The sequence below is a fragment of the Carassius auratus genome, unplaced genomic scaffold (genome assembly GCF_003368295.1).
Source record: "Carassius auratus strain Wakin unplaced genomic scaffold, ASM336829v1 scaf_tig00023751, whole genome shotgun sequence".
Taxonomy (NCBI): domain Eukaryota; kingdom Metazoa; phylum Chordata; class Actinopteri; order Cypriniformes; family Cyprinidae; genus Carassius; species Carassius auratus.
The window spans coordinates 515115-527555 of record NW_020525296.1 but is presented as its reverse complement, the minus strand read 5'-3'; the positions used below and the strand labels follow the sequence as shown (position 1 = coordinate 527555).

General features: G+C 42.8%; 1 pseudogene; it reads left to right on the top strand.

The window, feature by feature from the left end:
- Positions 1 to 744: 744 nt before the first annotated feature.
- LOC113077997 (transcription factor Sp1-like) lies at positions 745 to 6447 on the top strand (annotated as a pseudogene).
- The last annotated feature ends 5994 nt before the right edge of the window (positions 6448 to 12441 follow it).

The window sequence follows — 12441 nt, the reverse complement described above, 5'->3', positions numbered from 1 at the left end:
TATTTGGGCTAGTTTAAATCATTTTTTAGAAAATTTTGTGAGCCCAGGATTGTTAATTTCCTTTCTTGTTCTGTCTTATCTTTCATATGTTGTTGCCTCATTACTGTGCTATAAATTTAAAAGACATGCATTTAATTAATTGTATATATTTATTTAGAATTGTATTGTTTTTCATGAATGTATATTACAATACAAAGAGCAATGTGTAACATTTTACCAGATTACACATATTTACTTTTATTTTCCTCTCCACTAAATAGTCTTTTAAAAATGTTTTTGATGTACATTCTCTAAATGTTTAGATTTCATAAAATTATTGTGAACTCATAATTTTTGTGGAGTATCTTCTGCTACTGAATGATCCACTAACACAATGAAGTTGTTTATATTTAGTAGGTTGAGTGTAATACACAAAAGAGTGATGATCATCAGGTCAACACACACTGAGGTATAGACATGTAAAATAAAAATAAAAAATAAAAACTGGTATCGGATCAGTATCAGTTCTGAAATAATGGTATCATGCCACCCCTACTAATTATTCATTAAAGATTTTTATTGTTTGATTAACATTAAAGTGTTATGAAACCCCTCTGTTTTAGCACTGTCTGTTGAGTGAAATCAACCATTAAAACAACACACTAATTATATCACTGACAAATAAATATTAATATGAAAAAAGCAGATTTATGGGCCACCTTGATGTATCTTACACATACATGTACAATTACAAGTAGCTCCGCTACTGCTCCCACCACAGCCTCGGAGGACAAGAGCAGACTGCCGGCGGTGCAGCAGCAGTATGTGATGGCCTCCTCACAAAACCTGCAGAGTCAGCAGGTGCTCACCACCCTCTCTGGTGTGATGCCTAATATCTAGTGTCAGGTGGTCCCACAGTTCCAGACTGTAGATGTACAGCAGCTCCAGTTCAATCAGGCAGCCCAGGACGTGTCCGCCGCAGCACCTGCCCCCACAAACCCAGTCGCTGGCACTGGCAACATCTTGACCATCCCTGGCCTCTTCCAGCAAGCAATCCCTCTGCAAAACATCAGTCTGGGTGTCACAGTCTGCCCAATCAGACGAAGTTCCTCTCCAATGTGCCTGTCCCAGTGAATGCTAACATCACCCTTCTCCCGGTGTGCTCTATTGCAGCTGTTGAATCCGTAAGTGATGCAAACACCGGAGGAACCATAGGTACTTCCCAGCAGCTGCTCCAGAGCACGGTCTCTAGGACTGCAGCAGAGTACTGCACTACCATCAGCACACAGATGGCTGCTTCAGGCAGCGGCGTAACACTGACCCAGAGTAGCAAAGGAGTGTCTGATAACAGAGGCGGACAGAAACCGTGTCGAGCTCAGATTCTCTTTATGTCGCAGCCGGTCCTGCAGATAATCCAGCTCAGCTCTGTCATAGCCAGCGGGCAGGTGTACACCACACAGAGCTTGTCTCAGGAGTGCAGAACGTTCAGATCCAGACCATCACCAGCCTCATCCTGATTTGTAACGTAGGTCCGAACGGCCAGATCAGCAGGCAGACACTTCACCTGCTGAGCCTCGCTAACACCCAGATAATGCTGGCACAGGCCGGGATGCTCTCTGGCCTGCAGACGATCAACCTGAACATGCTTGGCAACACAGGGCTGCAGATGCATCAACTCAGTGACTCCCATGTCACTGGGGTCCTGTCACCCTTGATTGACATGACGGATCTCGTGACTCGACAGTGCCGCACATGGCTGCTTCAGTGCTTGGCTCTCCAGTGTTTGTACTGTTTTTGTTTGTTTTTCCTGTTTTTTGTTTAACAAACACGATCAGTTTCACCAGGGATGAACTGCTGAACATTCGGCAGAACACACTACAAGATCTTTTACCAGATTTAAATTATTCAGACGTTTTACTAACGTTGTTATCGGAGGAGCAGCGGCGCTGATCAAGCGCTTCAGGACGCGCAGATAGGGGAAGCGAGCGGGAGCGCTCGTCAGACTCAGGAAGCGCGGATTTGCCTAGTATCATCTGGCAAATTTCCGCTCTCTACCTAACAAAACAGACAAACTCCTTCTGCTCTCTCAGACAAATAAGGATTTCTCACACTCTTCTGCTCTGTGTTTCACGGAAACTTGGCTGAATGACGCCATACCGGACAGCGCACTCCTTCTGCCGGAATTTCAGCTGTTTAGAACAGATCATGAATCAGAATCAACGGGGAAATCGCGCGGCAGCGGGACATGCTTTTATATCAATGAATGGTGGTGTAGAGATGTAACTGTGTTAAAGAAGATGTGCTGCTCAAACCTGGAAACACTCTTCATTAACTTCAAGCCGTTCTATTCACCACGGGAGTTTCACTCGTTCATTCTGGTCAGTGTTTACATTCCTCCGCAAGCGCACGTGAGCTCAGCTTTACAGAAACTCGCTGATCAGATCACAGACACAGAACAACAACACCCGGACTCTGTTTTAATCATTCTTGAGGACTTTAATAAAGCCAATCTCTCCCGTGAACTGCCAAAATACAGACAGCATGTTTGTTCTGTACCGGTTTCACAGTATGTGTCCAAGTTATTATTGTTATGGTGCTGACATCTAGTGGTTGTTAAAGTAACTGCAGGTTATATATATATCAGGAAGTGCAGCTAGGCACATGGATGATGCATGTTGCTCTGAGTGTTTGTCTTTGGATAATCCTCATCATTCCTTGCCTTTGGAAGTTTTGAAGAGCAATAGCTGTAAGTTTTATTTATGTACTTGCTTTGGGTAACTCAAAAGTATATTTTGACATTATGTAAAGTTATTAGTTGTGTTATTTGGATCTGTGTTTAGTTATGAGTCTAATTGGAGATTGTATTTCTTTTCTTTAGTTTCACTCTGATCCATCGTAATGTTGTGAGATCAAGTTACAATAAATGCTGAAACTTCAACTTGCATTTCTTGATTATAATGGATGGAGTTTAACTTGCTGTCAAACTTTGTAAAGATAATACATGAAGGGAGGACAGTATAGTGAAAAGCTATTGAGAAGCTACTGAAAAGCAAGCATCAATATAAATATGGAGGATAAATCTAGCAAATCTGGGAAAGCTTCGTTGGTCAGTTCTATCTTCAAGACCTTCAACCAGTGATGCAGCGGCAAGAGCCAGAGCTGTGTCTGAAGTGGCACGAGCTCGTGCATCATTCGCAGAAAGAGAGCTGCACATGAAAAAGGAAAAGGCCAGATTAGAAGTGGAGAAAGCCACATTGGAGGCTACATTGGAAGCATTGCAAGCTGAAAAGGAGGTGGCAGCTGCGCTTGCTGAGGCTGAAATTCTGGAAGCTGCAGCAGAGGCACGTGAATATCACAGCGATTCTAAAAGCAGTTCAGACACACCTCTAACTGTCCAAGAACGAACAAATGAGTATGTTGAGGATAAAAGAAAATGGGTTGTCATAGACAGCATCCCTGGAAGTTCATCACAAAACAACACAAATCAGTCATCAGCAATACATGATATCACTCAGATGAATCATTCACGCAACGATAACACCACTTCATACGTTGTGACTGATGAACAACCGACGAGGAGTGAGGTCAAGAAACCAGCGGAAATAAAATTCCTCAAATTCAAAGTGTACAGTTGCCAAACATCCATACCATTAAAAGAAGTTATTTCAAGAGCGAGATACCTTCACCTAATTCGATCAATGCTCCTCATCAGCATTCCTTTGATCATGCAACGCCATACAATACTCCTCGAGCAGATCATACCCAAGCAGCCAGCATGACGGACTTCGCAAAATATCTTGCACGCAGAGAGCTTGTTACCACTGGACTTACCAAATTTGATGATTGTCCTGAAAATTATAGAGCATGGGAAGCTTCTTTCATCAGTGTAATTGAAGGACTGGATCTGACAGCAGGTGAGGAACTTGACCTCTTAGCAAAGTGGCTTGGCAAAGAGTCATCAGAATATGTCAAAAGATTCAGATCTGTGAATATAAACCACCCCAAACTAGCCTTGAAAATGGTCTGGGACAGACTCAGAGAGTGTTATGCAGCCCCTGAGATTGTAGAAAGTGCACTTTTCAGTAAGCTCGACAATTTTCCTCGCATATCCAACAGAGACAATGTCAAATTAAGAGAACTCGGAGATCTTCTCATGGAGTTACAATCTGCCAAAGAAGAAGGCTACTTCCCAGGTTTAACCTACTTGGACACTGCCCGTGGTATCAACCCTATAGTAGATAAATTGCCGCATAATCTGTAGGAGAGGTGGGTTTCCATCGGATCAAGGTATAAAGATGAAAACAACGTGCACTTTCCTCCGTTTTCTTTTTTCACACAATTTGTATGTTGCGAAGCAAGGACACGAAATGACCCCAGCTTCAAGCTGTCTATCAGCAACACCATGACTCCCAGGTATGAGAAGCCCTCATTCAGGAACACTGTATCCAAAGGTTTAATTTCTGCACACAAGACAGATATAACCACTCCACTGAAATGTCAAACTGAGAAAAAGGAGTAAAGAGATGATTTAACCAAAATCTGTCCTATCCATAACAAACCCCACTCCCTTGTAAAGTGCAGAGGATTCAGAGAGAAGCCCATAAAGGAACGCATAACCTATCTTAAGGAAAATGGTGTGTGTTTTAGATGTTGTGCATCAACCTTTCACTTAGCCAGAGAGTGCAGAATGCCACTGAAATGCGGAGAATGTGAAAGTGAATTCCACTCAACAGCTATGCATCCAGGTCTGGCTCCTTGGACCTCAAATCCAGCAGAACAAGTGCGTACAAAACATGAAATCGAAAGAGAAGAGAACCTCAGTGACTCAGCTGCTGTAAGTTCCCAATGCACAGAGGTATGTGGTAGTAACCATTCAGCTCGTTCTTGTTCAAAAATATGCTTAGTGAAAGTGTATAAGAAAGGACAATCCGAGCATGCAGTCAATATCTATGCAATCCTTGATGACCAAAGTAATCGCTCCTTGGCTCGTTCAGAATTCTTTGATTTGTTCGATGTTCAAAGCAACCCACATTCTTACTCATTCAAAACCTGTGCAGGTGTCATGGAGATGATGGGCAGGAAAGCATATGGATTCCAGATAGAAGCATTTAGTGGAGTTGTGAGCATCGATCTTCTTCAACTTATCGAATGCAATGAAACCCTTGATAACAGGTCAGAAATTCCAACCCCAGAGATAGCACTTTGTCATCCTCAATTGAAATCAACTGCAAGATTCATTCTGAAACTAGATTCAAATGCCCAAATCCTGCTTTTGTTGGGGAGAGATCTTATTAGAGTGCATAAGGTCAGGCAGCAAATCAATGGTACTCATAATTCTCTCTTCGCCCAGAGACTTGATCTAGGCTGGGTCCTGATCAGCCGACTGTAAGCAGCTTTAGGACAAATGTGCTAGAAAATGGCAGACCTTCTTTCCTTACTCCTTGTGGAAGTCACATATCTTTGAAAGAGAGGACAAAGCATGGCGGGGAGTTCAATCAACACAATAGTCTAAATGCAGTTACAAAGACATCCAATGACATTGGTCACTTAGTGTTCGAGAGAACTAAAGATGACAACAAGTGTGCTCTTTCATGTGAAGATCAAGCCTTTCTAAAGATCATGGAGAAGGACTTTCACAAAGATGAGAGAAACTTCTGGGTCGCTCCGTTACCCTTCAAAACACCCCGATCACTTCTCCCTAACAATCGAGATCAAGCACTCTAGCGACTTCTCTCCTTGAAACGCACTCTGGACAAAAGACCAGTTGTTAGAGAAAACTTTCAAGAATTCATGGGAAAGATGTTTGAAAACAGGCACGCCGAACTAGCTCCTCTGCTCAAAGAGAATGAGGAATCCTGGTATTTACCTATCTTTGGAGTCTATCATCCACGGAAACCAGACCAGATAAGGGTAGTATTCGATTCCAGTGCATAGTACCATGGTATTTCTTTGAACAGTACCCTTCTTACAGGGCTCGACATGAACAATTCTCTCCTTGGAGTGTTGTTGCGCTTCAGAAAAGAACCTATAGCCGTGACTGTTGACATACAGCAGATGTTCTATTGCTTTGTGGTACAGGATAATCACAGGAAGTACCTATGGTTCTTGTGGTACCGAGACAACGACATATCAAAAGACATCACAGAGTACCAGATGCGTGTACATGTCTTTGGAAACAGCCCTTCTCCTGCCATTGCAATCTATGGTCTCAGACGTGCTGCAAAAGAAGGTGAACGTGAACATGGGTCAGACACTCGCCAATGTGTTGAGCGACATTTTTACGTGGATGATGGTCTTATATCTCTGCCAACCGAAGAGGATGCCATCAGTCTACTGAAGCGTACCCAGAAATCTCTTGCACAGTCAAATATAAAACTCCACAAAATAGCTTCAAATTTAACCACAGTGATGAAAGCCTTTCCTCCAGAGGATTTAGCCAAAGGCATAAAAGACCAGGATCTTACTTAAGAAACTCTTCCTAGTCAGCGGAGTCTTGGACTATGCTGGGAAATGGAGTCAGATACATTCACCTTTCATGTCACAAAGTCTGAGAGGCCTTTCACTCGTCATGGAGTATTGTCTGTCATTAACAGCCTTTACGACCCACTTGGTTTAGTGACACCAGTTACTATAAAAGGAAGAGCTTTATTGCGGGAAATATCTCATGACACAAGCGACAGGGACGTTCCACTCCCTGAGTCCAAACAAGAGGAATGGGAATTATGGAAAAATTCCTTACAAGATCTGAAAAATCTCCATATACCACCTACATATGTCCTACTGTCACTTTCCAGTTCGAAGTATAGAGAGATATGTCTGTTCTTAGACGCATCAAACATGGCTATAGCTGCAGTGGCCTATCTTAGAGTTTTTACCGAAGAAGGACTAAGTCATGTAGGATTTATTATGGGCAAGGCAAAACTGAACCCTCGTCTAGAGCCCACCATTCCACGCCTTGAATTGTGTGGAGCTGTATTACCTGTTGAAATGGCAGAAATAATACTTGAAGAAATTGATTTCGTTCCAGATGCAGTCAAGTTTTACTGCGACAGTAAGGTAGTTCTTGGCTACATATTCAACGAGACCCGGCGTTTTTTTGTGTATGTACACAACAGAGTGCAGCGAATCCGTCAAAGTACGGTCCCAGAACAGTGGCACTTCGTACCAACAAATCAGAACCCAGCCGATATTGCCACCAGATCAGTGTCTGCATCACAGCTTGCTAACACACAGTGTTTTAAAGGTCCAGATTTTCTGCACAAACCTCTCACAGTTCAACAATAAACTCAAAAGACATTTGAGTTGGTAATGCCAGAACTGGATGGAGAAATCCGACCTCATGTCACAAGTTTTGTAACTCTCACTGAAGAAAGGCATCTTACTTCAGAACGCTTTAAACGCTTCTCTTCCTGGAAAGCACTCCTGAGAGCTACCACACTGCTTATCCACAGTTCGTTCATTCAAGCCGATCTCAAATACTCACACAAATGAATGCAGAGGATGGCACATATGTAAAAGGGTCAGAACTCCTGAAGAGCTTTTAGCAGCCAAGCTTGTTATCCTTAAATCTGTACAGAAAGAAACATTCCACGATGATTTCAGTGCCTTAGCAGAACAAAGGAACATTCCGAGAAGCAGTGCACTTAAAAACTCAATCCTCAGATCCACATTGATCTGCTTAGAGTAGGTGGACGTCTGAAAAATGCTCCTCTGGATCAGCATGAGAAGAATCCGATTATTGTTCCCAAGAACAACCAAGTCACAACCCTGTTGGTGAAACACTACCATCAAGAAGTGAAACATCAAGGTCGTCAATTCACGGAAAGAGCAATAAGGACTGCAGGCTTGTGGATTGTGAATGGCGGGAGGCTCATAAGCTCCATATTGTATCATTGTGTAACCTATCGAAAACTAAGGGGTAGATTTGCACAGCAAATAATGGTGGATCTTCCACCAGAGCGTCTGGACATGTCTCCTCCTTTCACCTATGTGGGACTGGATGTATTTGGCCCATGGACAGTTTTGACTCGACGCACTAGAGGAGGTACAGCAAACCGTAAATGTTGGGCAGTCCTTTTTACGTGCATATGGAAGTAATAGAATCCATGGATACATCCAGCTGTATAAATGCATTACGTCGCTTTTTTCTATAAGGGGACCAGCAAAACAGCTAAGATCCGATTGTGGAACAAATTTCATTGTAGCATGCAAAGAACTCACTGTCCAAAAGTATCTAAGTGAACAAGGCTGCTCGTGGCAATTTAACCCACCTCACGCATCACACATGGGTGGTGTGTGGGAAAGAATGATAGGGATTACACGCAGAAACCTTGACAGTGTGCTGCTGGAAAACAAATCGATCCAGCTTACTCATGAGGTTCTGTGTACTCTGATGGCGGAAGTGTCTGCAATAATCAATGCCAGACCACTGGTTCCAGTCTCCTCTGACCCAGAGATGCCATTGCTACCAACCCCTAACATTCTGATCACCCAGAAGACTGGATTTCCTCTTGGAGTTCCTACCTGTAACTTCTCTGAGAAGGATCTTTATGGAAGTCAGTGGAAAAAAATACAGATCCTTGCAAATCAGTTCTGGACCTGCTGGAGGCAAGAGTACCTTCCCATCTCGCAACAAAGATGCAAATGGACTGAATCATGCACCAATCTTCAAGTTGGAGATATTGTTATTTTGAAAGCTAGTACCCTTTGTTGCAATGATTGGCCAATGGCAATGGTCACCCATACATTCCCAAGTGCAGACGGACATGTAAGAAAAGTAGAGGTTAAAACGACTTCTCAAGGTACAACCAAAAAGTTCTTCAGACCAATTTCACAGGTCATTTTGCTTCCTTCAAAAAAGGACTGAAATGTTATAAGCTATATTGATGTCTAATGACATCAGGCGGGGAGTGTTCTGTACCGGTTTCACAGTATGTGTCCAAGTTATTATTGTTATGGTGCTAGTGGTTGTTAAAGAAACTGCAGGTTATATATATATCAGGAAGTGCAGCTAGGCACATGGACGATGCATGTTGCTCTGAGTGTTTTTCTTTGGATAATCCTCATCATTCCTTGCCTTTGGAAGTTTTGAAGAGCAATAGCTGTAAGTTTTATTTATGTACTTGCTTTGGGTAACTCAAAAGTATATTTTGACATTATGTAAAGTTATTAGTTGTGTTATTTGGAGCTATGTTTAGTTATGAGTCTAATTGGAGATTGTATTTCTTTTCTTTAGTTTCACTCTGATCAATCGTAATGTTGTGAGATCAAGTTACAATAAATGCTGAAACTTCAACTTGCATTTCTTGATTATAATGGATGGAGTTTAACTTGCTGTCAAACTTCATAAAGATAATACATGAAGGGAGGACAGTATAATGTTACAAGTCCCACCAGAGACAGTAATATACTGGATCACTGTTACACGACAATAAAGGATGCATATCACTCTGTACCACGAGCAGCTTTGGGACGTTCTGATCACTGTCTGATTCATCTTATACCGTCTTACAGGCAAAAACTTGAGCTGTCCTTTTTCTTTTGAAATAAATTTTGTTTTTCTTCTAAAGCAAAAAAGCAGCTAGTCACTGCAACATTTTTATCTGTCTTAGATTATGGAGACCTGGTGTATAGGACCGCTTCAGCACAATGTCTGTATAAGATTGACACTGTTTATCATGCGTATCTGAGATTTATTACGAATTGTACAAACTTGACTCATCATTGTGAATTATATTCGAGAGTGGCATGGCCATCGTTGTCCAACAGGAGATCAGGGCACTGGCATACTTTTATCTATAAGGCTATGCTTGGTCTTTTGCCATCCTACATCTGTAGTTTAATCACATGGAGAAGTGTTGGTTCTTATTCATTGCGATCAAATTATCACTTGCTGCTCTTTGTTCCATTTGCCCGTACAGAACTGGAAAAAAGGGCTTTTGTCTACTCAGCTCCTTCTGCATGGAACTTTTTGCAAAAAGACTTGAAATTATCTGAACTCATTTCCTTAAATGCTCTTAAGTCCAGATTGAGAGAACCTGAAATGACCTGTTTAAATTGCAAATGTTTTAAATTATTTGTATTGTATAACTTTTATAAATGTAATTGACTGTGTTTTTGCTGGCTCTTGACCAGGACTCCCTTGAAAAAGAGGTTTTAACCTCAATGGGACTTTCCTGGTTAAATAAAGGTTAAATAAAAAAATAAAAATTTGCTAAACCTGTAGTAAGGACTGTGAAGAGATGGACCAGCGAAAAAGAGCAGGATTTACAATCTTGTTTTGACCTCACTGATTGGAGTGTTTTTGAAGCTGCTACCACCGATCTGGACGAACTCACAGAGACTGTAACATCCTTTATTAGTTTCTGTGAGGATATATGCATTCCTACCAGGACTTATTTAACATTCAACAATGATAAGCCATGGTTTACAGTAAAACTCAGACATCTTCATCAGGCCAAAGAGGATGCCTTCAGAAATGGGGACAGAGTCTTGTACAATCAGCCAAGGAACACACTGAACAAAGAGATTAAAGTGGCTAAAAAGACCTACGCTAAAAAGTTGGAAGATCAGTCTACTTCCAATGACTCAACTTCAGTGTGGAGAGGACTGAGAGCCATCACAAACTACAAGACACCATCCCCTTGCACTGAGGCTAATCAACGACTTGCTAACGACCTGAATGAGTTTGTCCTTCAGATAAGCCAGAACCAGTTTTTCAAATGACTTCATGACGACAGACGTTAGAGCCACAGGTCTTGTGTCCTGTTATCTTGGGTTTCTTTGGAATGGGGATTATGGTGGAGCGTTTGAAGCAGGAAGGCACTTCACACAACTCCAGGGATCTGTTAAAGATCTGTGAAAAGATGGGGGCCAGCTGGTCAGCACATATTTTCAGTGGTGTAACGCCATCTGGGCCTGGTGCTTTTCTTCTTTTGTTCTTCTTGAAGACCTGGCGCACATCATTTTTTTAAGTCTGCTTTATTGTCAATTTCCACATGTACAGTACATACATACAGAGAATTGAAATTGCGTTACTCTCAGACCCCGGTGAACTCTCTCCACAGTCGCACTGTTGATGGTCAGAGGAACGTGCTGAGTGTGTACTCTCCTGAAGTCTACAACAATCTCCTTTGTCTTCTCCATGTTCAGAGACAGATTGTTGTCACTGCACCACATGGCCAGGCGGCTCACCTCACTCCTGTAGTTTGTCTCATCTTTGTTGCTAATGAGACCCACCACAGTCGTGTCATCTGCAAACTTAATAAAGAGGTTGGAGCTGTGTGACGGTGTGCAGTCGTGGGTCAGCAGAGTGAAGAAGAGGGGGCTCAGCACACATCCTTGGGGGGCCCCAGTGTTCAGTGTGATGGTGCTGCATGTGTTGCTGCCGACCTGTACTGCCTGAGGTCTTCCAGTCAGAAAGTCCAACAGCCAGTTGCACAGCGAAGTGTTTCCAGCTGGCCCCCATCTTTTCACAGATCTTCAACAGATCCCTGGAGTTGTGTGAAGTGCCTTCCTGCTTCAAACGCTCCACCATAATCCCCATTCCAAAGAAACCCAAGATAACAGGACACAAGACATGTGGCTCTAACGTCTGTCGTCATGAAGTCATTTGAAAAACTGGTTCTGGCTTATCTGAAGGACATCACTGGACCATTACTGGACCCCCTGCAGTTTGCGTACCGAGCAAACAGGTCCGTGGATGATGCAGTCAACATGGGATTGCACTTCATCCTGCAACATCTGGACAAAACAGGAACTTATGTGAAGATCCTGTTTGTGGACTTTAGTTCGGCTTTCAACACCATCATCCCAACATCCCTCCAGACTAAACTGACCCAGCTCTCTGTTCCGAGCTCTATCTGTCAGTGGATCACCAGCTTTCTGACAGATAGGCAACAGTTAGTGAGACTGGGGAAATTCATGTCAAACAGCTGCTCCACCAACACTGGTGCCCCTCAGGGATGTTTTCTCTCCCCTCTGCTCTTCTCCCTGTACACCAATGACTGCACCTCTAAAGACCCCTCTGTCAATCTCCTAAAGTTTGCAGACGACACTACATTCATCGGCCTCATCCAGGACGGTGATGAGTCTGCTTACAGACAAGAGGTTGAGCAGCTGTCTGTCTGGTGCAGTCTTAACAACCTGGAGCTGAACACGCTCAAAACAGTGGAGATGATCGTGGACTTTAGGAGAAACCCACCTGCACTTTCCCCACTCACCATCATGAACAGCACTGTGACTGCAGTGGAGTCATTCAGATTCCTGGGAACCACCATCTCTCAAAACCTTAAGTGGGACAATCACATTGACTCCATTGTGAAAAAGGCCCAACAAATGGTATATGTTAATACATAGACACTACATCTAGCCCTAAGCAAGGAGGTTGTCTGGGCCTCGGGCTTCTGTGTTTGTGTTTTAGGTCAACACTTTTGGTGGACTGGTTTCTAGACACTAGAACCA